The 27654-nt window shown below is 36.0% G+C and overlaps 1 protein-coding gene across 4 annotated transcripts in view; it reads right to left on the bottom strand.

The window, feature by feature from the left end:
• The window catches only part of RALYL (RALY RNA binding protein-like), a 387338-nt gene that overhangs the window by 251376 nt on the left and 108308 nt on the right, over nt 1-27654 (bottom strand). The window contains exon 1 of one of the 4 annotated variants that reach the window (XM_017731049.1): nt 10884-10940. The exons of the other annotated variants lie outside the window; for them this stretch is intronic. The gene's annotated coding sequence lies outside the window, so the exon portion shown is untranslated. Of the gene's footprint in view, nt 1-10883; nt 10941-27654 lie in introns of those variants that run through there. 4 annotated transcript variants of the gene reach the window in all.

Below are 27654 nucleotides of genomic sequence, written 5' to 3'. Positions count from 1 at the left end.
AGGGTAATGACCTGCTATACACTGCCCCTTGTTGATGCATATGTGTTTCATCCTTTCCCATGACATGCAACAGAAAGAGTTTAGACACTGTAATGAACCGTTCTTGTTTGGACTTAAAATACTTTTCCCCATCCCACAGTCCCTGAGCTGCAGGCCCAGACTTTGATCACCTGCTCACAAGAGCATAGAGCACTTTGAAACAATAGTTTATCAGGTAATGATGGAGATTGGTTTACTTTCCCTTAATTTACCAAAACTGAGTAGGTACATTATAATTCCCATTGAACAAAGCAAACCCTGGACAATCAAGGAATTTCCATAGTGAGATTACTTTATAATTATCAAAATCCTTTTAATCTAAGTAACTGAAACATTCTCAGAAATAATGTACTTCATTATCATAATTATGGCTTGTGAAAAAAGCATGCAGTGGCACCACTGAGCTGATACTTCAAAAAAAATTTATTAGCATCTAGGCAATCAGCAACTAAACAAAGAAAACAAACATTTGAAGCCAACAGAATTACCTAGGTGCATGATTTCACATAATTCTAAAACATGAGTCATAAACACCAAGAATTTACATAACAGGCACTCATATTCGGGAGAGCTGGTTGCTCCCACAACCGATCAGGAGTGCTTGCTACTTCACGCTTTCCATCTCCTCATGCAGGAAAGGAAGTGTCAGGTTCCAAAAACCAACTAAATAATGGAGTTCTGCTCAAAGCAGAGCAAATGCATGCTAAGGTGTAAGTCTACTCTTTCTTAAGTATTGCAATTTGAGAAGGAAAAAAAAAAACTGTCAAGAAGCTAGTCCATCATCCCAAGGATAGTGAGAATGTTCCAATTCATATTGTATCTGAGATATGAGCATACTATCCTCTGGTGCTATATTCCTGATCTTAAATAACCCACATGTTAACCCTCTTTAAAACTTAGCCACTCATTTATTGATGTTATTTTTCACTTATCCAAGTCAACTTAAGATGCTACACTACAGTTGAAGCACAGCTGACCTTCAGACCTTCTCTCCAAATGCTAAACTTAACCGCCACACTGTTCATAATCGCAGCAGATGGTTATAGGCTTAATATGCGCACATGAACTTTGCAAGGTCTGTTCTCTGCTCCAAAGAAAAGGAAATGGAATTATATCAAGGTCATTGAAGCCTTTCCCCTGCTCTCCAATGTAAGAAGGTGTGGGGGGGTGAAGGCAGCAGCGCTGGAGGGGACAAGGATGAGAGAAAATCTGAAGGCAGAATAAGAAAAGACATCCTTGCCATGGTGGCCGTACTTCTCTAGTGCTGACTCTGCATTAGTAGCTAATGGAAACTGAGACATACTGCTGGTTCCAGTACTTTGTCTCTAATTTATTTATTTTTAAAGCTACTCCACCTCTACTTCTATGATAAGTAGGTTCTTAATTTCATCATAATAATTTAATAATTGATGGTGATTAATAGTATTGCAGATAATTGGCGTGCTTTAACCCCAGACAGCAATTGAGTATGACACAGATACTCACTCACTGACCTCCTGCTGTGGTGGCATGGGGAAGAGAATCAGGGAAAAAAGGAAAGGCTCATGTGTAGAGATAAGAACAGCTTAATAATTGAAACAAAGTAGAATATACTAATAATACTATTAATTATGATGATATAATGATGATGATGATGATAATAATAATAATAGTAATAGTGGTAGTAGTAGCAGTAGGAGTAATGAATAAGAGAGAGAGATGGCTGATGCCCAGACAATCCCCAGGTACTGACTGGCCTTTGCTGGACAACTGCCCCCAGTGTATTTACTGAACGTGACATTCTGTGGTATAGAATTCTTTGGTTAGTTCAGCTCAACTGTCCTGGCTGTGCTCCCTCCCATCTTCTTGTGCCCTTGCTCACTGGCAGAGCACAAGAAACTGAAAAGTCCTTGATTTAGGGTAAGCACTGCTCAGCAAAACCTAAGACATTAGTGTGTTATCAACATTATTCTCATCCTAAATTCAAAACACAACATTGTACCAGCTACTAAGAAGAAAATTAACTCTATCCCAGCTGAAATCAGGATAATAGTCATCATCAATAACTGTCTCCATTTCTACTAAATGAAAAGTCCCTTTAATTTAGCACATGTAATACAACAGATTTGTCTCAAACAGCTAAAACAAATTTTAAAATTCATGCTACCTTCCTTCAAGTAGTTTTTATTTGTCACCTAACCCCTTCTAAACATATTTTTTATTGTTTCCTTTGTACATTAACTTTCCCAGCTCATGGAGATATTGGAATTTGATCCAGTGATTATATTAATAAATATAAATCACTCTCTACACTGGATAATGAGCATTATACTGACTATCGTAGTATGCCTCATCATTATAACAAATAATTAAATACCCATTTACTGTCAGTGTAAATGTTTCTTGATTTTCTTCTCTATTTCAGACTTATGTCACGAGAAGCCTGGCTTGTGCTTACTAGCATTTGGCAAATTTGAGAAATCAGAAGACAAAGTAAAAGCAGGTGGTAAATATCTTTAAAACACTTGTGTAAATGAAGGCCTGTACAACTGTGAAGTACATTGGCATAAGCACAAGAAGCAGAGTCATGGAAGAGGGCATTAGTGATGTTAATTACATCAATGTTATATGAGGTGGGGTTATCATCTTCCCAATATTAGCAAATTTAAGATACTTCCAGGCAAGTTGTGAACTGCTGTATCAGAGTTTTATGGATAAAACCCCCTATTAAGATAAATGTATTTCTAATCCTGCAGAGTTACCAAATGACTGGAAGGAGGAAAGCCTTTTCCATCATATATTGATATATGCAGTGCAACACTTCAGCATTCAGAAACAAGAGGAAATTAGGAAGGAATAGCTTTGGAAGCTAAGTCAGACAGAAAACGCAAATATGAGCAAAATAACCCCACTGTTTTCTCCTCTTTGATCATTGACAAAGTCTGCCTCATAACCCCACCTTTGGTGATGAACCATGTTAACATATCTGATCCAAAGAATCAAAATTTTCAAATTGTAGAATCATTAAAGGTGTAAAAGACCTCCAAGATCATCAAGTCCAACCATTGACCAAATACCACTTTGTCAATTAAACCATAGCACTAAGTGTCACGTCCAGTCATTTCTTGAGCACCTTCAGGGATGGTGACTCCACCACTCCTCTGAGGAGACCATTCCAATGCTTAACCACCCTTTCAGTGAAGAGTTTTTTCCTAATATCCAGTCCAAACCTTCCCTGGTGCCACATGAGACCATTTCCTCTCATGCTGTTTCTGGTTGCCTGGTAGAAGAGACCACCTGCCACCTGGCTGCAGTCTCCTTTCAGGTAGTTGTAGACAGTGACAAGGTCTCCCCTGAGCCTCCTTTTCTTCAGGTTAAACAGGCCCATGTCCCTCAGCCATTCCTCATATGACTTACTGTCTACATCCTCTCTAGCCATGACAGCTAGTTGGGTGAAAATAAGACAGAACGATGACAGAAGAGAGAAAATAAAAGACTCCCCTCCCCCAAATGTAAACAAAAACCTCTGAGAAGCCCATTCCACAATGCAACTATTTATTTTGATCCTCTGACTGGTAGACAGACAGCAGTGATGGAGAGGTTTTGCACCCTCGAGTGAGAGTTCCAATGTTACTGTGAAGTACTCACAAATGGGCAGATGGTCTTAGCAGCTACAGCCTTCAGCTCCAAGCACTCCAGAATTCTTTACACAAGACTATGTTTCAAACTAGACTATGCTTGAACCGTAGATGAAACTATTCTCATCATTTCTAGGAGGATTTTTCTTGCTTAAATATTAAACCATGTAGTGAATACATTGCATCAACCATCACATCTCTGTGGAAGCTGTCAGCAACAACCCTCACAGACTTTCAGATTTAAATTTTATTTGAACTCTATTGTCCCTCAAGTTCTGCTGTACCTCTCAGCTGATGTTTTCAAGGACTGATGTACACCGACAATGTCCACTAGACTGTCATGTCTATTAGGAGATCAGCTTCTAGCAGAGATAGTATGAACAGCTCACATGTTTAGATAAATTTCTATCTGCCTCTACCACAGTAAATGACTTATGCAGAACTTCCACTCTTCCTATGCTGAACCTAGTGGCAACCAGTTTTGAGAGAGTGGGAAAGGAAAGGGATTTTAGATTTGTCTTTCAGAAGTAATGCAAACATTTCCCCCTTGGCTCTCCAGAACTTAAACACATACTTCTCTTTCCTTAGGTTGCTGCACAGACATAAGATGAAGGATGCTGGCAGAGCAGATGACATTTCAGGTTGGACTGGGCTACTCATCTGATTGGGATGGAAATGAAACTCTATTTCAAAAGCCTTTCATAATTCTAGTACCTTGGCAAAAATAAAAAGCTTGATGGCTTCATTAAACATTAAATTTAAATGACCCATCATCCTAAATCAAATTGGAGTGTTTCTGGAATGCTATTTTAGGATTTTTTTATTATTTTACTGAAAATAATTTTCTATTATTCTCGTTATCATTTCTTGAATCAATATTTAGTTTAAGTGGCAAGTTTTTGGTAGTGGGAGTGGGCTTCCAGGGTGGCTTCTGTGAGAAGGCACCAGAAGCTTTCATCATGTTGGACAGACTCAGGGGCAGCTACTAACTCACAGCCTGAACACCAGGCAAAGCAGTAACATGACCTCATAAAGGAGCTTTGGTCATCTCCACATTAGTATTTCACAGATTACTGAAGAATCAAGAACAAAATTGTCTGGAAATAGTTGCATTAGAGAATGAAGGCAAGGATGGAAAAACACGCTTCAGATGGTTGATAAATTTGGGATTGTCTGATTCCATATCCTAGAGTAGGAATCTCTCTACAGGAAAGTAAGAGAAGAATTACACTCTTGTGCACACTGGACTTGAAGCAAAAAATGCTTTGAGCGAAAACAAAAAACAAACAAAAAAAACCCAAAAAAACCCAAAAACCAACCAAACAACATCAACAACAAAAAATCCACATAAATTTTTGCTTTCTTGTGTGCATGCTCCTGAAGAGGTGAATGCTTGATGAACTTCTTACAAAGTTGGACTTCTAGCAGTGGTTATATACTGGAAACGTGTATCTGGGGGATGGACGGGTGGAAATCAGTCCTGGGTAACTTGGACTGATGGAACATGGGGTTATGAGTCCATGAAATAGCAACAAAGATATTACTAGTGAGGTTTTACAGTGTTTAAGGTAAGATATACTGGGAGAATCACAGTACTGTCTCCCCAAATGTGCTTTCTTATCCCCTCCCTTGTGAAAGTCCTGATACTCATGCGATTGCATGTAAAATTCAAGATTTTACCCTTTGGGGATTTGAGCTTCTGATCACATCTTTCTGAAACAACTCATTGCTTGGTGGTGTGAAGCTGCTGTCTGTAAAGGAAAGGCTAGAGAAGTCTGACACCAGTAGAAAGCAAAGGACTGTAGCAGCTCCTGCTTTGGTGAATTTATGCTGATGGATAACTGTACCTCATACCCTGCATTTCACACAGACCAAAGCAGTGAAAAAGTCTTTACCACTGACTTTTTTTGTCATAAAAAGTAAGTTTAAATGACTTAACCAGTCTGGACCTAGATACCATAATTTGGTATCTGGGTGAAAATTGTTCATCGTTAGTGACACTGTGTGCCAGGATATTTTATAACAGAACTATGTTATAAGCAGGGTGCGATTTCTCCACTGTTGTCACTAATAGCTGTGACTCTCAGTGATATTTTTTAAACTCCTCAAGTGATATAGCTCCAATCTATTTAGAGACTTCATTTTTCATGAAGTCTAGCATCTTAGCACTTCAACAGGCCATAAAATATCTTTATGAAGTTTGGCAACAGTGTTATGCACAAACTGAAAGCTAGAGAGTTTCACTTTGTCAGGTTCAGTGATGTGGCAGATTTATGGATGGAAGGGACAAAAGGACAGCTGCTAGCTTCCTCTCCATATAATACTGTTTATTAAACAATATAAACATGTGCATAAAGTCTCCTCAATAACTAGCTTGCACTGTCCTCTGACTCAGAGGAAAAATAAAATCTGTATATATGCACTTCTCATCCCCATAAGAATATCTTGATACATTCCGTATCTTCTTGCTCCTTTGCCATACATTACAAAAGCTGGTAATTTAGGCAGGATATACCTTTATGAGTTCTGCCCCCTTCCAATGTACTTGGTTTATTTCTTTGTCAACTTTAAAACCTTTAAATAAGCATCTCTGTTCTATAACTTACCACAGTCAGGAGATAGGGAAGATATTAAATACATGCAAAAAGTAACCTAATCTGAAGCACATCAGCTCTCACCTTGCTCCTATATTGCAAGGTCCTAATAAAATTGCTTTACTGATTTATACCACCAGCTTGTCTATTCCAGTAGCTGAGACTAGCTAATAGCAGAGGTTTCTGAAAAACATAGAAGTCCATCTTTATAATAGGCTACTCATATTTTCATTGAATTGATTCATTTCAGAAAATATGCTAGTTGGACATACTCTTAGTGTGTCTAAATATGTGACATGTCTTTAATCTGAAATACTTATTGATCAGACCCCTATTTTGTAAAGAAGAAATTCTGTTTAAAATAAGTTATTATATAAATTAAAATTATGGATCTCATTTTCTGCCCCTCACTTCTAAACAGAAAGTCAGAGGATGGTCGAGTGTGGAAGGGACCTGTGGAGGTCATCTTGTCCAAAACCCTAATATCAGTGAAATAGAAGGATTTTTTTCTTCCCTGTATGAACTTTCTTTCTCCTTTATATCTTTTCCCTATATATTTTCTTCCTCATCTCTCTTCCCTCCTCTGAAGAGAGAAAACACATTTCTTACCCTTAGATAAAGTGAAATATAATAAATATAATAAATAATAATAACAATATAACAAATACCATGACATCATGACAATTTAGGACCGAGGACATCTCTTGTTCCTCCTCTTCTGCAAGTAATATTCATATTTATTATGACTGTTTCAGTAACTTCCATGCTGACTATGAATTATTTCTGAAAATGTGAGATTTGTCCAAGAATGACTTTCTAAATCTGTGGATTGTTTCTGCTTAATAGAATTCATCCTCCAAGTATACTGAGCTTATTTAGGATCAATAAAATGAAGATAAAAACATAGCAATGGGATTTGATATTAATTTCTGTCCCCCTGCTCTAGCTGGCTAGTCCTAGAAATGGGAAATAAACAAAAATGCCTAAGGCATTAGTTATACTCACTCTGTGGAAATTAAGTAATTTGTTAATACCATTTTATTGCATTGGTTTCTTTCTACTCTGTACTGCAGAGCAATGCTGAGAGTAGTCAAGTTTTTTGTATTCCTTTAGATGAAAAAAAAAGGAACATCTATACTTATATGATTAAACTTATTGCATGGATAAGACTACACAACTCTATGCAAATATTTTAAGATCAGACTTTTATTCCAAGGTACTTTCTTGTTTAGCTTAAGAGCAGAAGACAGAAGTGCAAAAGGCCTGGGAAACATAAATAATTCCTTGTATCTATGATCCAGACGTTACGCAGAAGGCATGCAAGACAGATTTATGCTGAAATTTATCCTCTCTCTCATCACACTCAGCCAACTGGCTGTTCACTTTTTTTTAGTTTTTCTTCCTTTTTTTTTTGTCCAAAAATGCTTGGACCCATGAATTAGGAAACAATTTCCTATAAATATTTTCTAGTAATAGATTTTTTAAATTATGCTTGATGAAGAGGAAGATGTTTCTTTTTAAATACAAAGCATTAAATTGTCAGGAAATTAGTCACTGTAATGGGATAATTAATTTTCTTTATTCTAGCTGAATAGTTTGATAATTTTCTTTTCCATTAAGGGTCTGTGACAATATACAAACTTTCTTTAAAGTTATGAGAAACTATTTCTTTCCATCTTTTGATAGTACAGATTATAACACTAAAAAAAGAGTAAGTTTTTATTTTGCCACAGGCAAGTGTTGCTCTGCCAGTGATTTTAACTTCTCAGTAGTTGCAAGTTTCAGTCTTCTGTAGTTTACACACAACTTTATTAGGCCGGTCTAGTTTAATAAGCTTTAACATTTTCAAGGTTGCCTTTCCCTCATTAATGAATATGAGTTCAGCAAGGCCAAGTCAAAGACCCAAGAGAGGTCAATAAGGACATTTGTGTGTTTCTCAGCATTTTTCATGGAAGAGGTGGAATTTTTTAAATTAATCTAAAGAAATAAAAATGCACCAATAACTACAGTTATTTAGAATAGCTTTCTTAGCACACTTGTAAAGTAAATCCCTAATTCTTCAGCCTATATTGTATTTTATGATAATCATCATGATTGTTGATTTTGCACTGAATTATAGTTCTAAGAAAATACTTTGAGAACTGATTATAGAGGTACAAGCTTCCTAAAATGTCTATTCTTGAGATGCACATTCACATAGGAGGTAGCTTGGTTAAGGTACTAAAGTCTAGAGGAAGAAAACCTGAACATCAGAAAATGCAATCATTTCTAGTTGAACAGAATCCCATGATCTAAAAATGTGCAAACATGAGTTGTCACAAGGACAAATAGAGAAATCAATAGTGGCTGCCAGTCAATACACAACAAAATATCAGTCATGGTTTACTTCCTGACTCAGTTTGAGAGGTAAACATATCAAAGCATGGATGATGCCCTTCACAAGGATATTTAAACAAGTACTGCATTTTCGGCAGTATAGAAATAGGGCCATGCCCTGGGCTAACTTCCTTACACATGCTCTGAAGGACTGCTTTGTCCCTGCAGATATTGATTCTGGCAGGCAGCAAGGCTGAGGATTCCCTCCCTGGGAAAAATGCTCTGCCCTCATACTGGCCTGCACAGTCTTGCACACACACATGGACATTTGTGCTACTGACATCCAAACAACAGTATGAGCAATCCTTTACTGTCTGCAGCCTCCTAGACGCTCTGCCTAAAAACCTGTGACTAATAGGTGAGTAATTAAGTTCTGTTTTCCTAATGATTATGTGTTCAGGTTATGGCTTGATCGATCATGGTAGGACAGCCTGGGAGAGTTCATCCAAAAAAATGGCCACCAGTATTGCATGGCTTAAAATGTCATTAACCAGCAATATCTTGTACAAATGTCTAAGAATGATATCTAATTTCATCTATCCTTTGTGGCTTCCAAAGCATGCAGGATTTATGGACCAACACTCATGTCATATTTGATCAATTACTTCAGAACAAGCCACGAAGGTGTAGTGTGTGATATTTCCTAGAATAACTCAAAATACCACTCTTCCAAAAAACACCAAATCTATTATTCAGGTGTATTTGCTCATTTTATTGGACTGTCCCACTTAAAAACTATGTCCCAACTTCTCTAGATCAGCCTAAAGATTTACTTCACTGAAACGATGAGCAGTCTGGGAGAAGCAATTTTGTGCCCAGAGTAGTCTGTTTCTGGAAGCTTGTGTTGTGACATAAGGAAAATTTATTCATGTAGAACCAAAAAGGTTTGTTTCTGTATAAGGAAGACCCTGTAATACAGATCAGGTATGACCTCATGGAGAAGCACTTGTTCTCCTGCTGAAAAAACATGCCTGCAGGCCTGGAGGTTTGCCCTGTAGCTGCAGCACTTCAGTCAGCTTTTACAGCAGACAGAGTATCTCAAATTCCCTTATCAGAGAGCTCTCAGAAGTCATGAAGTCCAAGTAGAAGAAAGAAGGCTTCCAAGTAGAAGAAAGATATTTCTGCTAACAAATTCAGCTCAATTCACGTGTGGTTGTTATAAAAGCATAACAAGAAGGTTATAGAACCAGAAAAGCCTCAGGTACATGTGGCAGTATTCCCCAGTTATAATTTTACCTCCAAAAGTTGTTTGAATGAGTTGCTCTTAGATACCCAGCTGTAAAGAATATCTGGGATCACTTGTCAGCACCAAATTGATAGTTTATACCAACATTGACTACTGCTATTTATGGACAGTTCTCTAAAACAACATACTGTGGGTAGAGAAGAAAAAAGATGATAAAAAACTCAGAACCAGGTTATGTATGTGGACTTTTATATTTTGGATTGGAGAAAGTCTGTAATCAATTTTTAAAACTCATATCTGCACAACTGAAACATACAGTCAGAGAAAGTTAGTCACACTGAGCAAAGTGCAATATCATCAAAGCTGAAAGTTCTGAGAAAGCCACTGTACAATTCAAAGGACTATTCATTTCAACAGCTTACAGTTTGATAGTCCAAGGTCATCTGACCTAAAATGAGAAATAGATACAGGTAACTTTAAAAAAAAGCAGGAAAATTATGACATATTGGAAGGAATACCCTGCAGCTACAAGACCTTGGACTGTCACCTCATTAGATTCAAAGTGTCAGAGGCAGCCAGGATCAATACTTGACTGACGGACCAACATGGAAAATTATTTGAATGTTCCAGAAGTGTGCTGGAGTTTCAACCAGTGGTTTAGAGTCTTCAGATTAGATTTTAAAACAACAGATTCTAAAGCAGAACTTACTATAATTAAAAAATTTATTCTCATATTTAGCCCTCCTCAATATGTGACTGCGCCACTTTTTTCCATTCCAAAGTTCATTAGCATAAATAGCTGCCTTTAGACAGGTTGAAAATGCTATTTTATACTTAAACCTCAAGCACTAACAGAATTCAGATATAATGCTTCAATAAGACTGAAATAACTTAATGCCTTTGGTATGGGAAGGTTTATATTTCCAGTAGAAGTAACTTCGGTTTCAGCTTTCCCAAGAACAATCAGTATTTAAAAAATCACATAGTAAAATATTCTTAAAGATAATAATTTAGAAAATTTGTTTAGACTTAAAGTCTTGTTTTAATTTCCAGAAGGTTGAACTTACTTACAGAGTGTTGATTGCTCTAGCAAGCCCGTAGGGACAGAAAATATGATATTTCTTCCACTTTTTAAATTTTGTCATCTAAATACAGATTAACAAAGGAAAACAGATTACTAATAAAGAACTTTCAGCCTTAAACAACAGCTCATGCTAAAGCAGACGCAACTGCCACATAATAGGGGCCAGATTACTTGACTACAGCAGTTTATGACTCTCAAAGGTTTATCAAAAATCATAAAGCAGTAACTTCATTGTTTGCCTTGAGCCAATTAAAACTATGTGCTTAATTCCATAAATATAAGGCAAAGAAATGTATCTCACTATCAATTCATACGTAGGTTATTACACAAAAAATTTCAGATGGGAGTTTGGCACACTTTTCCAGGAACTAATAACTTTTAGTTTAATAAGTTTTGAGCCAGAGACAGCTCTTATCTAGGGTAAAGAGTTTTGAATCCTGAATTAAAACTTCATAAACACTCTTAAAATCCATTCTGCAGAATGATGAAGAATGGCCATTACCTTGAAACGACCTTGCAAAGTTCCCCTACTTGTCTCCAGAAGTATTTGTGAAATGCAAGGGTCACAACATGCCACGACTATTTGAATTTCCATATAAACCTGAGCAGTCGCCTTCAGTAGTGATTTTACTGCCTATGCAGGAACAGGCATGTGATAATCAAGGCTATCTCAGAAAGAAATATATAGGAGAAAGCTGCAAGGTATTGAACATTTTTCATCTTTACTTTTGTATGACACTTATTCTTCTTAGTTAGTTTTAGTTTGGTAATAAATAACATATGCTAAGCCTTTTTTTGTACAACATTGATCTGTTAAACCTCCATTGCATTACACATATTTGCATACTCACATCTACCATAAAATTTTGTTGATATATCTGCCAGCTAAAAAGCATCAAAGCTGCCACTGGCTTGAACACAATTCATTAATTTCATTGTTCTATCAAACAACAGTAAAGAAGTAAATCAGATGCTTTGAGGTAACATAGCAGTGCCACTTAACATGACAGTACTGCAATTTCTTATGAACAACATGATATAGTGTAATACAAGAAGACAGAAAACACAAATGATAAAAAACCAATTACTTGCTGATAAAAATATGTAAATATTCTCTTCATACTGACGGTCCATAAAACTGCCTTATAGCTAACAGCAAGATGAAGCTTAGGTCTCAGACAACATTTGATATATGACAAAATTTCTTAAATTCTTTTGATCTGAGCCCCATAATGATCCCCTCAAGGTTGCAGGCTTTATACCTGACAGATCATTGTTTTATAGTTTAATACATTCTCTTCCAACAAAGCAGTGCATAAACAAGTGCTTTAGCAATTAAACAAATGTTGCAGGGGCATGTAATGGTACCCATACCTCATTTCTATGAGCATGGTTATCTATATAATAGAGCTAATTGCTCCCATAGTGAGGGACAGCATGGACTTCTGCCAGCCCTGTTTAAAGGAGCCTTCTACTGTGTGTGACTAGCATGAAAAACAAACAAATTCGCTGTGCAGCTACAGAAAGTCTCAGAAGTGCTCTGTCCTCTAGAAAGCGTGAAATAATAGCAGTAGCACATCTGGCCCCTCACAACAGGTGGAGAGAGTAATTAAGTTTATGAAAGGCAGGGCCCTCTGAGTAAAATCTATGGGGTTTGTGACAAATTCATTGGACTAAGAAGCCCTCTTAAGCTCCTGCAGGCATTTTTCTCTTCTTCTGTGAAGCAGAAACTAGCTATAAACAGGAACAACTCCAAAAGATGGTATACACGGATAAGGGAAGCTTAATCTGGAGTCCCGAATAAATCAAAACTCCTCAAGCAACAGACATATTGATTTTAACAGCTTTATTAACTGGCTAAGAGAGTTATAACAGCAGTAAGAAACTAGACTTTGTTATTCCAGAAATCCTTCCATTTTGATTTTTCTAAGGTGTCAAACAGCAGAAATTATTTTGATAATAAACTAAGCAAATAAAAAAGACGAATTAAATAATCTAAGGTAAATTTCAAGCAAAAAAAAGGAACTGAGACCAGTATCAGGTACCTCTGTTCTACAGCATCAGGCAAGAAGAACTCTCTGTATATTTATGTGGGGATTTCTGAGGAATATCATCAGGTTGATAAAGAAATTGAGGGGGATGTTAGTATGTAAATGAAGAGGGTTACTTGAAACAGAAACGCAAAGAGAATTTTCTATTGTTCCAGTGAAGAGAAATATCATTATTTCTAAGATATGAAATCCTTTTAACCATATACTTCAGGAAATTGGGAAAATTAACATTTAAACTCAATTACAGCATATTGGAGTACAAGTTCTTAGACTGAAATGCTTCAGTAACAGAAAACAAAGAAGGCTGTAGAAAAAAAAAGAGGAGTTTCTAAATAAATGAATGAATAGTGATATTAAACTGCTTTAGTAGAAGTAATTAGTGAACAGGCAGTTGTCAAGGCATCTATCTTTATCTTAAGTTTGTATTAGATGGTACAGAGCTGGCAATAAAAAGCATCAGTGATTTCTTGAGTTTCAGTAAGAAAACAGCAATAGTTTGTGCAATGGCAAACTACTCTTCTGCCTTACTCTGGGAAGTGTAACAGTGACATTTTTGCTTCTCAGAAAATTTGTTCAGAAACTGCAGTCCACTAACTACCACTTAACAGTGAGAAAGCAGCCACAGGCTTCCAGTCAAATGGAAACTAGACCTCTGAACATAAATTAAAAGGAACAAATAATATATAAATATCTGGTTATGTGTTAATATATGCATTTCTTTATGCAAATATATATACATACATGCATTTCAGAGAGTATGTTAACATGCTGTTCCCTTATCTGGGTACCTAATCAAAGAGAAATAATTTGAGGCTGAAATTTTCTGCTCTGAGCTCGTACCATGTGGATAAGCCTGTTGATTCAAATGAGTGTGTCCTGAGCATCTTAGAGAAGGCTGGAGAGCTGCACTGGTGCAGTAGTGTGATGCTTACATAAAACATTTTTTCATTATACCAATCAACTTTTATTACCGAAGAAAATCAGTTCAGTTGCAAAAAACATTTAGTGTGTCAGCAAAATAATTTTCTGTTCAGCCTTTAAGTTTTTCAAAGAAAGGGCAGTCAACTTGTTTCTTGCCAGCAAATCAAAATGAAAAGCCATTACAATTTTGTAGCAGTTTCAAAGGCAAACTGCCGTAAAAGATTTTAAGCAAAGTTCCTGAAATCTGTTTTTGTGTTGTTAAAACAGGCTAACATAATTTGAGAAGTATGAGTTTAGTAAACAACAATATTCTCATACACCATAGAACACTGAGGACTCCAAAGGTATTGGTATATAAAGTCTACCAACAACCTTTATACACCTAAGTGGTTGATTCTAAAGATTGTCATGTGACAACAAAATTAAAATTTTTGATCCTTATTTCCAGTACCAATACACCATCAAGAATAAAAAGTAACCTCTTTTAACTGGTAGCAGTCTAACCGTTGTAGGAAGGAGAACAGTAGAGGTAAGGTTTGTGAGCCTCTTCATTAGTGTCATTCTGCTGTGGACTGGATAAAGGTACAGCAGTGCTTTGCAAACTGCTGAGAAGCAGCATAGACAGCACTCATGCCACATGCCAAAACACAACTCAGCACAGGATTAGTCCATAATGTGTACTAAAGTATGGTGCAGAGCATCCCAGTGATGATAGGTGAGGGAGAGTCTCTGGAGACCCATTCCTTCTTGTACAGTGATACTCACAACCAGAACAGAACAGCAGCCTTAGGACCATCCACAGCCAATTTAAAGGATGATTTCTATTGGTAGAAGTTATCTGTAGAACTTGGGCATGGTGTTGTGCTGAGGAAAAAACACTCCTTAACCAGGGAGGTCTATCAACTGATGCTGGTCAACCCTGCACTCCACTGCAGGAAGTTCACTTTCTGATGATTTTTCCAATTGGCTTTATTTGGGCTTTCCTCTTTTGAACACTAACTGTCAACAGAAAGCTACTGCAACAATGGCTAATGCAATTCCGCAATACAGAAAAAAGACATTTTCAGGCAGGATGACTCTCTGTACAACACTGAGACAATAGTCTGTACTGCATCCAGTTTTTACACTTAAAAAATGGAAAAATTTAAATAGGTTATCATTGGCTTGCCATGTATGAGGACTTGCTTCTGCCCTGAAAAAAGCTCAAGTGATATAAATATGGCACACAGCAGTACATAGAAAACTGCTGTGTAAAAGTAGAAAATACAATTTTTCTTATGTCTAAGAAACAGCTGTGAAAGTCATGAGTAGGAGTTGGACTCCCAGCTGAACACTTGATAAACATTTAATCAATGGTGGTTAAAGGATATGAAAAACTCCATTGCTAGATGTATTGTTTCCCATAAATTGATCTAGGATACCTTTTAATCAGAGCTTACTCAGCTGTATAGAGAGATGACTGAGGAAGTAATTTTGTGAGCTGTTATATAGGGCTGCAACAGAAACATTAATAGTCCCTCTGACATTCAGGTCCATGAATTCCTGGAATAGATCTTAAAATGTGAGAGTGGCATGCTCATTTTAATTTTCCATAGAGAAAGGTTGTCCTAGACATGAAATCCACATAGTTTTGCTGCACTAGGAGCAGGGTTTATAATCCTCACAGGGGAGGTAATGTTGGTAACAAGAATTGAAAGCACTGCATGGGATGAGATATGGCTGAAGAGACAACGCTCAGAAGAATGCAGGCTGACAGAAAGGAGCCAAGAGGAAAAATAGGATTTGATGAGGCTGATGTGGCACAAGGGAAACATAGCAGCCAGGAAAGCCTTGTGGGCCAAATGAAATTAATGTCACCAAGCCAGCCTAGGTACATAGCTCTCAGAGTGCTGTGTGGGGTCCAAAAGATAAAATGAAAAGGATGGGGTGATAGGAAAAGCAGCCTTTCTATAAATAGAATATTTTAGAAATAAAATCACATGCAGAAAATATAAGAAAAGCAAAGCTGCCTGTTTTTAGACAATTCACATGATCCACAATACAGATGAGCAAATTTCTGTCTCTGGACCACTGTAGTTATTCTCCAAGGCAGTAAAAGATTCAGTATTACTTGTGTGTTTCTCCAAAGAGTTAGTCTGTGCACAGGCAGGGATTTGAATAATTTACAGTAGAATGTCATTAATCCTGCTACTCCAGGACCTTATCAAAGTACAGATTAATGAGAGGTCATGTAATTTCAATGTGCTACTGCTAGCACAAGCAATCACTCTGCCACTGAACTATTATACTTCCTTACTGAGCATGAACATTTCAATGAAAATAACAACTTTGGGTGGCTGTACAAGCAAACAAGCTTTTTACCAGAGATCACAGTGACTTAACAACTTTGGGCTAAGCTAATTTAGATTAATTAGATCTGGAATATTTATGTTCCACCATATGAAAGTTAAGGAGCAGAGTTAAATAAATAGACAGATAGATAAATCTGACAACGCTATCCTCAACTATGTCCTTAAAACTGCCTTTTAAGGATTCTCTGTTCCACAGACTAAAGAGTCAAAAGTATGGCCTGCATTTCTTTAAAGTCAGTGCTAACACCTTGATCTGAGAGAGTCTTTTCCCTTCACTCCAGCTGTCTTGCAAGGCAGAGATTTCCTAGCACCAGGGCACCAGAGGGAGTTTTGTGCCTAGCACAGCCCCAGCACGTGCAGCTGCGCCGGGGCTGCTGTGAGTTCGCGGGCAGTCAGTGCCCGTTCCATAGCGCCGACTCCATCGCTGCGTCTCCGCATCGGCCAGCGCACGCAGACTGTGCTGCCTGGCAGCACAAGAACGTGATTTTAATGGACTTCATTAATGCTAACAACTCCACCTGTAAAAGCACTGTAAATTCAAATGACTGCACAGTTGTACTCTCTGACTAAAGTCGATATAATACTATATATAGCAATATTCAATCAGCAAAATGGTTGCTGATGGTTAAAATGTTTACTCAGCCACTGGAAGAACAGGAACTGAGATTCAATGAACTGACAGCCTACAGTACATATAGTTTCTGAACTGACCCTTTGTATGTACACTAGCTTCCCAGATGAAAGAAGATAATCAGCATTTAAAAGAATTTGCTTTGCTGTGCCGAGCTAATATTGACTACTGGACTGCAGACATACACTGAAAACAGCCACAGGGAAACAGCTACTCTTTCATTTCAGCTCTGTCCACGAGGTAACACTAATATGATACTACACAGAAGTGAGTGGAGGAGACAAAGTACAGACATCATACTTTGATGCAGTGTCCAAATGATGCTGACCAGGTAGCAGGACAAGGCAGTATTCCTCTTTGCATGAGCAGAATTAACATTAATTTTGCTGGAACTTCATCTCTACTAGATGATTAAATCTCATCTCAGTGACAATACCAATACAACAACTTTGAAGCAAAACATTAAGAAATGTATTTGAGGAGGTACATAAAATTCTAGAAAATAATGATGATTAATGAAAAGATGACAGGGTTAACTAAAAAGGGAAACTTTAAAGATTGTAAAACCAAAAATGTTCTGTTAACTCAGAATTGGATTAGAGTGTTCTAAGTGCTTCAGGACTCGACACCATGTAAAGGCTGATTTATACTCCAGGCATCATAATGCCTACCTACTTCAGAATGACAAATAGCACCGTGCTGAGATCTCAATGGCAGCCCCAGAGCACTAACAGCAAATGTCTTCCATCTTAATATCTGAGCCTCTGCAATTCTCCTCACTTAAAATTCTGAGCACTTAACTTTTCTCGTTGCATCTAAATCCAGATACAAAAACCTTCAAATCAAACTATTTACCTCAAGTGAAATCTACCCTGAATAATTCATAAGCAGCAAGGAGTCTGAAACTGAACGAGCTGAAGAGTGCGTTAATGAAGTCTAGAGTTTAAAATATAATGGTATAAAAGTTATTATGGATCTTTTCTAACCTTATAAGAAAGAATATTGGTGTCTGTAACAATGAAAGATCCCAATGAACCGGGAAAGAAACACAGTTCAGGTGTCTTGTTGTCAGTGACTGATGCTGCTAACAGAATCACACCGATTACTACAGAGAAAGAGCTGCTGTTTGAAGCAATTCCTGATGAAGGAGCTGAAGTGTTCAGATTGATTCTTATTCATCCTGCCCCTGTGAAGAAGTATTGATCCTAAAAATAGCTATAAGAAACTGCAGTTCAATTAGAATAAAGTACAAAAGTCAAGAAAATGCACAGAAATGCAGGACACATTATGATGACACTTACCTAACGAGAATTTTTGACTCTTTAAGACAAGGCAAAAAAATCACTTATTATGTCATTTCACTGTGAGGATCAAGGTCTTGTATTTTCCTGTTTCAGCAAATCCTCTTTATAAAATAGATACTACTGAAATGTATGGTTGATTTGTCTGGGATATCGGTGACAAGCCAGCACTGTCATCAAATGGAATCTGCTTTCTAAGCTGGTTGCTAACTTATTTTGAATTTTGTTCATCTTAACCACTTATCCACAAGTGAGAATAGGAGATGGAGAGAGAGGTTCTGAACTAAAAAGCCAGCAATAGCCTTACCTGTTACAAATTCAGGGAAATTGGTGACTTCAGCCAAGTTCTTCTGCATTGCTGACAAATAATGAGTTCATTCTTCTGTTACTTATGATTAGCAACATAGGTGCACACATAGTCTGATTACTTTGAACTAATGGGAGTGAGTAATTAGATTTTTTTTTTTTTTTTGTGTAGCACCAGATCATATAGTTCAGATGGTATTTTCAGCAATTTTCTTTTTTTTACACAATGGAAAAATAGCATTCTTTCATAAACTTGGCTGCTGAATAAAAGTACGTTTCTACCTCAATAATGAGAGTATAAATCTTACTTTTGGAGAATAGTACACTTGTGATAAAAGTCTTTCAGAAACCGGCATTTTCCTGAAAAGCACTAGTGAAGGTGCAAATATATAGCACTGTTTGCTATAAAGGCAAACTGGAGAAGAATTTTTGAGTTTTGAAGTACTTATTATTTGAGTCTGACTCAACTGTAGTAAAGCAAAGTAGTTAACACTTTTGTATACATTTAGAGTATTAATGCATGAAAACTGTTTGCTGATTAGTGTATTTTGAAGATGAGGTACATGCAGATGTCTGCTTAATTATGGAGAAAGAAGATGGGTTTCTGCATAAGACTTGGGACATGCAAATTAGGTTTTCAGATCAAAGACTTTCGAAAGGCAAGTCAATTTTTTCAGGTCTTATTTCCCCACTCTTGTATATATTTCTTGGAATCCTGAAAGGATAAGGAACCTTTCTATATGTCTGTTAACAGGGACTACAGATAAATGTAAGAAAAATTTAATAGCATTCATTGTAAATAATGCTGTTCAGAGATAAACATTTTAAATACAGAAACACTATGAAATTATTCAGGGTCAGATACAAATCACAATCACTTGACAAAACAGTCCTTTCTAGCATCAAGGTGATCTTTTGTGATATATATATTAATCCATAGATAACTCTAGTAAGATGTATTTTAAGTGAACTTTTAGCCCCTACTTTTGAGACATTTGGGTATAATTATCATTATATATATATATAATTTAAATGTGCCTCTTCTCCCTCTGCTTAAATAGTACAAATTAGTTGGCAGTTCTAGGAGCAAAGGTAAAGAGGGGTACTCTTTCTCAGGACTCCAGTGCAGAAAATGTGGTTGAATTTGTCTTGACTGAGGAATAACTACATAATGAGGATTCACTGAAAATGCATCTGGCCCTATGCCTGTCAAAATCTTCAAGTCCCATGCCTTTATATGCCAATGTAGACAAATCACATGTTGAAAGAGTAAGGTCCAGAAAACCCCCTCATTTATTTACAGCAAAGACTTTGTCCATGTTGTTGCAGGTCAAGAAAAATGAACATCAGTGCTGATGGCAAGGAGCTTCACTTGAGAATCTGGTCTGTGCTTTGAAGTCTATGAAATGGAGAACTAAATGTAATTCTGTGAGGTGGAAATTAGCTGAGGAAGGACTGCTTCTCAAGTTTGTTTAGTCTACTATCCTGAAGGAGTCACCATCTCCACCCTCCATGATTAACTCATGAGATAAAGGGATTCCCTGCAGCAACCAAACCCAATGCAGAAAATGGTCTGAATAACATGAAGAGTACAGAGGATGAATGACATCACCCTTGGACTTTGTATGGGAGAAAAGGGAGGAAAAAGAAACACTGTCTAAATTCTGGTATTTCTAATTTGACATGCTCACCTCTACTCCTTTTAAATAAAAATAAAAATGAAACACACACTTTTCTCCTTTTAAATAAAAATAGAGTCACTCAAATTATCCAGCCTGTGTTGGCAATTTCTGTCTCATATCAGAGACATATCAGGCTGGCAAAGGGATGCATTTGTGAAGCTACCTTGCATTCTACTAGGACATGCTCAGTAATGTACCCTTTATAGGTCAGTTCAGAGAATGATCTCCTTACTGCTACTTTGTACTCCTCCCTGTCCAGTTTGTGATATGGAAAGTCTCTCACCGGACTGAACTCTTGCAAAGGGAGACTCCTGCCATGAGTGGGCAGAGGGGCAAGCATAACTCACCAAGTAGCTATGCTTTAAGGGCCAAGTGCCCCAAGTTATCAAAAAAGACTGTGTTCAAAACTCTGCTAAACTACATAAAAAGTCTTCAGAGAAAAACCAGAACAAGCCTAGGTGAACAAAAGCAGAAAAATGGTGCCATCCCACCCTTCATTCAGAGCTCTTTTTCTTCTGGGAAACTGCAGCATTAAAAAATAAAAAAATTCCTACCACCATCTGTGTTTATCTTGCAGTTTTGCTTTCAAAGTAAGTCATGCTAAAGAAAGTTTCAAAACTTTTCTTAGCCATGTTTTATCAAAGTAGGAGCCTTTCCCCATGAAAGGTAAATAATCTTTCTGATTGTTAACTTTCACAGTTTACTGGTTTTTTGTCATATTGTTTGTTCTGGACATAACAGCATTAAAGATTACTTGGTGGTCACAGCTCACCTTCGCTGGTAATGTTCTAAGTGATCATTGAAATGTATTTCAAGATTTGGCTTCTGTATCTCCAGTCCATGTTATTAAACAAATGAACAAAATGGATGAGAAATAACTTTAGAAAATGTCAACTAAGTAACCATCATAAAAGAACTGATAGTCTCATATGATCTATGCAATAGGTACAAAATCCACTCTCCCACCGAATTATTGCATACCTTTCACATCAGTAGCAAAAATAGCAATTACGCTTTTGTGGATATCTAGTTTATCAGCCTGTTTTGCCTGCAATCGGTGTGAATGAGCCAAGGAGATAGCTTTACCAACTTTACACCCTTTGTTTATGGAAACTTGTTCTCAAACTGCTCTTCCACATGGCGACACTTTTGCAACTGCAGCCACACTTTAAGCAAACTACAGAAGGCATCTGCTGAGCTTCACAGGAATATGCAAGGAACAGTATGGCAGGATAACACTAGTTTTATGCCAAGTTACTGGCACAGACTGTTTTAATGGCTAGAAAAATCAAGAAGGCATACAAAAATCCTATTCTAGCTTCAATAAGGCAAAGCAAACATCACCACCTGAAAGGATTAGAATACCAAATGAAATTACCTTAGAAACAAAGACCGCTTTCAAGCGGATAACAGTATAATCCCTTTATGAAAGTGTTTCTACACGAAGTACTTTCTCCTTCTGAAACATTGCTTCTTCTCCCCCCCACATCTTCACATGAATGACTCATGTGCTGTAAAACCCTTCAGGCCAGAAATCTTCTATCTATACATGTAAGTAATTCAAAGCAAGAGAGAATTTATTTGCTCTGATTTCCTGCAAATCTCTGAGGATTTAAAACAGAACAAGGCCTGAATTCCCACTCTCTTGGTCTCAGGGCTGCCATTGTGAAACAAATCCAGTAGTGACAGTGATATTATACCTCTGCATTCAAGTTTAACAATGATTTTACTAAACTTTATTTCTAGGGTTTCTAAAATTTATTTCATCTTTATTGATCCACAGGAAAACATAATGCTTAAATATTACAGTTGCTGCTTATTTAATGTTTTAGAAGATTTAAACGCATATATATAAAAAAAGTTAAGTCTTATTAGCTGTCATTTCAGAAGATCCAGAACTATATTTCCAATCATGTATTGGGAAAATGGTGATTCTCTGGGAAAACACTGAAACTGTGATGCAAACACAAATTTTGTGATTCTGCAAACTGGTAGTTCTTCTAATATAAATCTGTATGTAAATTTTACCTTCTTAGATTTTATTATTCACTAAGGATTCAAATAAATTATGTATGATTCATGCAATAACTCTTAAATTCCGTATCACTGAAAATCTGAGCTTACAGGTGTTACCAATTATATAATTTTCAGGGTGATCTGCCTCATTAATGCATTCTACTTGTTCATCTGCATGCATGATGTTTGGGATTTGGCAAATTAAAAGCTTTAGATATGATAAATTGTGAAATAGAAGACCTTTATAATCATGGAAATAATGTTTTCAGAAGATATTTTGAACATTCCTACTGTTCCAAAGTTTACCTAATATATGTCTTCCACAACAGCTTTGTAGGAAATTTGTGTAAAGAAAAATTAGATAATTTTTTTTTATTCATTATTCAATGCTATTGAAAACTAGAATCTAACATAACAAGCTTAAAATAAAGAATTCAAGTATTTGGAAAGTCTATATTTCATTGATCTTGCTGCTTAGTTATACTTTGGATCAGAAAAAAAATAATCCCATCTGTTTTTCAGTTAATTGACCATAAAATCTTTAAAGATTATTTTTTTATATCCCTTATAATGACTTTTTTTTCTTTTAAGTTCCAAGTGTACCATAATTTTTTAAAAGGTAGTCCTTAGTCCTTGATAGTCTGTTCAATCAACTTTAGTGACACAGAAATTAAGAAGTTTCCTACCTGGTGATGAGTAACCATAATTTTTGGAGCAAATAGTGTTCAGAGAGTTTGGAGGAGTTAGGATGAAGTGCTGGACAGACAAGAAATACAAAAGTTCCCATTCATTTTTCTGCCGAATACATTATGTTTCCTGATTAAAATATGAGTATTGTAATCACAATTATAGTGTTACGGTTGTGTAAAGAACACTTGTATATCCATTTTTATTTTTGCCATCTTGTGTTTGCTCTTTTATTGTTCTTTCCAGTCTTTTATATCATATTTCAAATTATGAATTAAACAGGTTGCATCTAGAACTGCCAATACTGTTGATTCAATAACTTCTACTGAATTCTTTAAATCACTATCAGGGACTTCTTTCTTAATCCTAAAGTTCAAATAATTGATGCAGTTTTAATATTAAATATTAAGTGATATTTATTATTTTATTACAATTATACAAATAAACTCCTAAGTTTAATAGTTTTTAAAAAACCCTGCTAGTTTAAGTAAATATCATCTTTCCCTCTCATCTACAAAAGATGTGCATATTTTGTAAGGCTGTTTTTGCATGCCAAATGTCTTCAGAGCTTGCTTTCTGTTTTCAAACACAGTGAATTTACAAGCACACATTATCAAATGAGGCCATCCATGTAGTAAGAATTTTATAATGCTAGTCAGAAATTTTTGCCTAGCAAATATCAGCATTTATTAAAATCTAACCCGTGATATTTCACTGGGAAGAGGAAAAATTTTCTTGGCTATTATATGCTTGGCCTTATATCAGTTTTTCTAGCTTTAGAATTACTTGAAGAGTGCTTCAGAATTGGTTTTGTTTTGTTTTCTTTTTACTTTTACTTCCTATTTCTCTTCTCATAGGTTTTATTTTTGATTGTTTGAATGTAGCTGTTCTCACACTGGTTGCCTAAATATATTGCAGACCTTTCTATGCCTCCAGCAAGAACACCATCAAGTTATGAGGATAACACACTCTCCCCTTTCTGCCATAAGGAATCTCAGAGACAATCAATGAAAAGCCATCGTTTGCAGTTAGACCCTATCTGCCTTTCTGGAGAGGAAAGCTGGGGATGCAAATAACATTTGCAGAGCAAGATTTCACTTTCAAAAGAAGGATCAGAGAACAGTTGTTGAAAACTGTAAAACCAACATTAGAGGAAAAGAGAAGCCAGTGGATGGCCAGAAACTACAGTTGTGATTTGGGTTATTTACAGTATCCCGTGAAATAATTGAATCATTGTTCACCTGAGCATAGAGGCTGACTGACGTGCAGGCTGAAGGTAAAGGGTATTTGTCCTAAAACCAAAATCCCAGCTGCTTTTTGTTTCACCAGTGCTGCAGACATGAATTTTGTGTTCTTTTAGGCAGATCCCATACTCTAAAAGGGCACAGTGTGACCTTAGGAGACTTATTTTAAAAGAGAGTAAGAAACTTGTCAAAAAAGGCATGTTAATATACTGCTTGGAGTTCCAAAGATGAAAATGTCAAAGAATTTGTTTCACCAGCTACTTTTTCTTTCAGTATAGACTAAAGAAATTAAAATCTTTACCTTCTGAATCAGTGGGATACATCCCATCAATTTCAATAGCATTAGAATTTTTTTCCAATATTTCTTCAGATTTTTTCCTATATTTCTTCTCCATTCATATATGAAGAGATGCACAGCACTGAAACATGCCTCATGTCTGATGTGGCAGGAAAAATCACATGCAAAAAATCATTTACAAGCCTTAGTAAGCTTATAAGAAAATATTCCTTCACTGTAAAACTCAGTACCTATAGAAGATCCTTGATTTAAAATATGGGTTTATGAGAATTTCTCTCTTATATAACTTAAAAATCCCCTTAGCTCTTTGTGACTGCCAGGTCCTAAAAACTGAGGTCCAGAAAAAAAGACTGATTGATTACAAAGTTCTCCATGTGGCCCATTCTATGAGCTTTTTGCAGCTTGAGATAAGCATATGTATTGGTGTATTACTGTTAGCTCCACTGAACTTCAGTTGGACCAATTTTCCCAGAAAGTCATGTTCACTGAAAGTACTGCTGTATTTTTTAAAAGCTACAAATTTACAGCTAATATGAAAAATTTTAAAATCTTATTCTTATAATGGATCTTAATACCAGCTTACAGACAGTAATTAGTCAGTTTATCCCTAAAATCAAAATAATGAAGGAGGTTATGGCTCAGTAGCACTCTTAGTAACTCTAGGTCCTGGTCAGTCCCTTACGCCACAAATCCCAACCATTATAAGTTCTTCTTTCTGACTTTCACCCCTATCCTTCTACCCTCTGCATATCCATCAGGCAACTGCTACAGAAATGACAAATATTAAAAAAAAAAATTAAAGAATATATACATATCTATATACCTATACACAAGTATGCGTATCTTTCCAAGCTGCTGACAGAACACTCTTCCCTATGCAGACTTCCCCAAACAAAGCTTTCCTCCTTCTAGCTGGGAATATGAGAAGGAATGGAGTGACAGGATAAAGTGTGGGGAAGTAGACTAGCATGGAGAATTTTGCAATGTCATGAGACATATCACAGCAAAAAAGGCTAAAAGCATGAGAATAAAACCCTCTACAACATTTGAAGATTGCTGCCTGAAGCACAAAATAAGCTACACATTCTTTCTCACAGTTCTTTACTGTCTGAGCTATATTAGTATCCAACCCACATGATGTTGGCCTCACTCCTTTTTGGTCATATAGCTCCCAGTAGCTTTTCAGCCATCTTATTCAGGCTGTACTTACAAAAAGCCCCAAACGAAACTAAACCAAACCAAAAAAACCCAAAAAACCAAACAAATAGAAAACCCCAAAACAAAACAAAAAAAACACAAACAAACAAGCCAAAAAACAAAAAAAAACCCCATGAGGTTTTTTTTTTTGCTTTTTTATGTGCCACCTTAAAGCAAAGCCCAAAAACTCTTGAATTCTTCAGACTACTGGTGTACTACTGGCGTTACTGTAACAGTTATTTTCCACCAAACCTTTCTCCCTCTTTAAAGAATTAGAGACTAGAACTAATAAGTGAAGATAACTATAGTCTCACATGTTTCTACGTATTTTATATTTTTTCCTAATAAAGTCATTATTATTACCAGAGGAGACCAACATTTAGTTCTGGATAAATTAATATAGATTTAAATTCAAGCAGTTATATACTAGCCAGTGGAAAAAGAAGGGTATTTACAAGTGAAGATAATTTATGTTATTTGCACATTATGAGTGTAATTTTTGGCATGAACCACCTAGCTAGATCTGTATAAGATAATATATAAGGGTCAATCAACAAGGAATTTTATGGACAGGGTGCTGGAATCCAGTCACCAAATATGAATGGAATTGGAAAAGGCTGCCTATTACATTGATACCTCGATTTTGTTATATTTTGTATTGGTTAAAATGACATACACACAAGAACAAACCTAACTAATAAGTAGAGATATGAAAAGTATTATGGAATTATTACCTAGCACCCTAGGGTTTAAAAAATTCCAACACAGGTTTATTGTAAAAATTGTACATTAATCATATATCCTGAGCCTAATTCTGTTAAGATTAGGAAAAAAATAAAAAGCAATTAAAACAAAAATCAGTTCACCTAGTGAAAAGTGCATGCACTCAAAGTCTTTTAAAATAATTTCCATGAATTTTTAAACATCAGAACGCCATTTGAGTGAATCAAAATTAGGAGTTTTCATAATGTTGTAAGACTGAAAGATATAATAAAATAAAAATGTTCATAATTTTTACCCTTTCATTGTAACTACTGTTAACTTTTCACAAAAGAGATTCACTATATTGTGTCCTTTCACATATACACACATATACATATGTATATACATGGGAAAATTTAGAAAATAATGCTTTGTTTCATGTGGCTCAACTGCCTTCAAAATGTGTTATTTTGTTTCTATTGTCTTTCTTTTTGGAAAGAAAAACATGCACTAAGCACACTATTTTGTGTAAGCTTTTTAAAAATATCTGTACAGTGAAGCTCTTTACTAAACAGTACAATTCCAGTGTATTTATTCAACATATTTCTGATTCAATTTAGTTCTGAGCTATATTATTTGCTTTACATGCATAAACACATTGTTACTCAAGAAAGTACAACCTAGCATCTCCTTCCTTGCGATTTCACCTTTTCTGAATATCTGAGCTATTTTCATTAATCTCGATTTTCTCTCTGTAATGCATACCACAGGAAAACACATCAACAAATGAAAGGGAACTCTGATAATCTACAATTATCAAAACTGAAATATCTGGCCTATTTTTGAGACAGGTAAAGTGTTTGATCCTCTCTATAGGCCAGTATTCATCAGCAGGCTGAATCTGTATGTACTTAGCATAATGATTTGTATTATTCAAGTGTTTCAAAAAGATGAAATAGTTTTCTCTAAGAATGACTTTGATTCAGCAGCAGAATGATACATGTTAATATTCAGCAAGAACATGGCTAGGTGGAATTGATTAAAATATATTCCCAACTGTTTTTTAAATAAATCTTTTTAGAATTTTTTTTTAGATTTTACATTATGAAAGTAACTATATATTATTAATAAGGCCCTCAGAAATTCCACCTAAAGTAGTATGGGTCAAGTGCTTCTGCCATAGTTACACATACAAAAATATTATATTTTTAACTAACTAAAACATTGGAAATGACAACATAGTATATTTTATATGCATCTAGACCATTTATATAGAAGTAAGCACAGTGTTCTGGGAAAATATCAGTGTTCTCCAACAGGATTTACGTACTGGCCTTGATCCCCAAGCTAATTGCAACACTTAAAACTTTG

The sequence above is a fragment of the Corvus brachyrhynchos genome, unplaced genomic scaffold (genome assembly GCF_000691975.1).
Source record: "Corvus brachyrhynchos isolate BGI_N302 unplaced genomic scaffold, ASM69197v1 scaffold293, whole genome shotgun sequence".
In the NCBI taxonomy this organism is placed as follows: Eukaryota; Metazoa; Chordata; class Aves; order Passeriformes; family Corvidae; genus Corvus; species Corvus brachyrhynchos.
The sequence above is the reverse complement of the archived record's forward strand: the minus strand, read 5'-3'. Positions and strand labels throughout refer to the sequence as shown.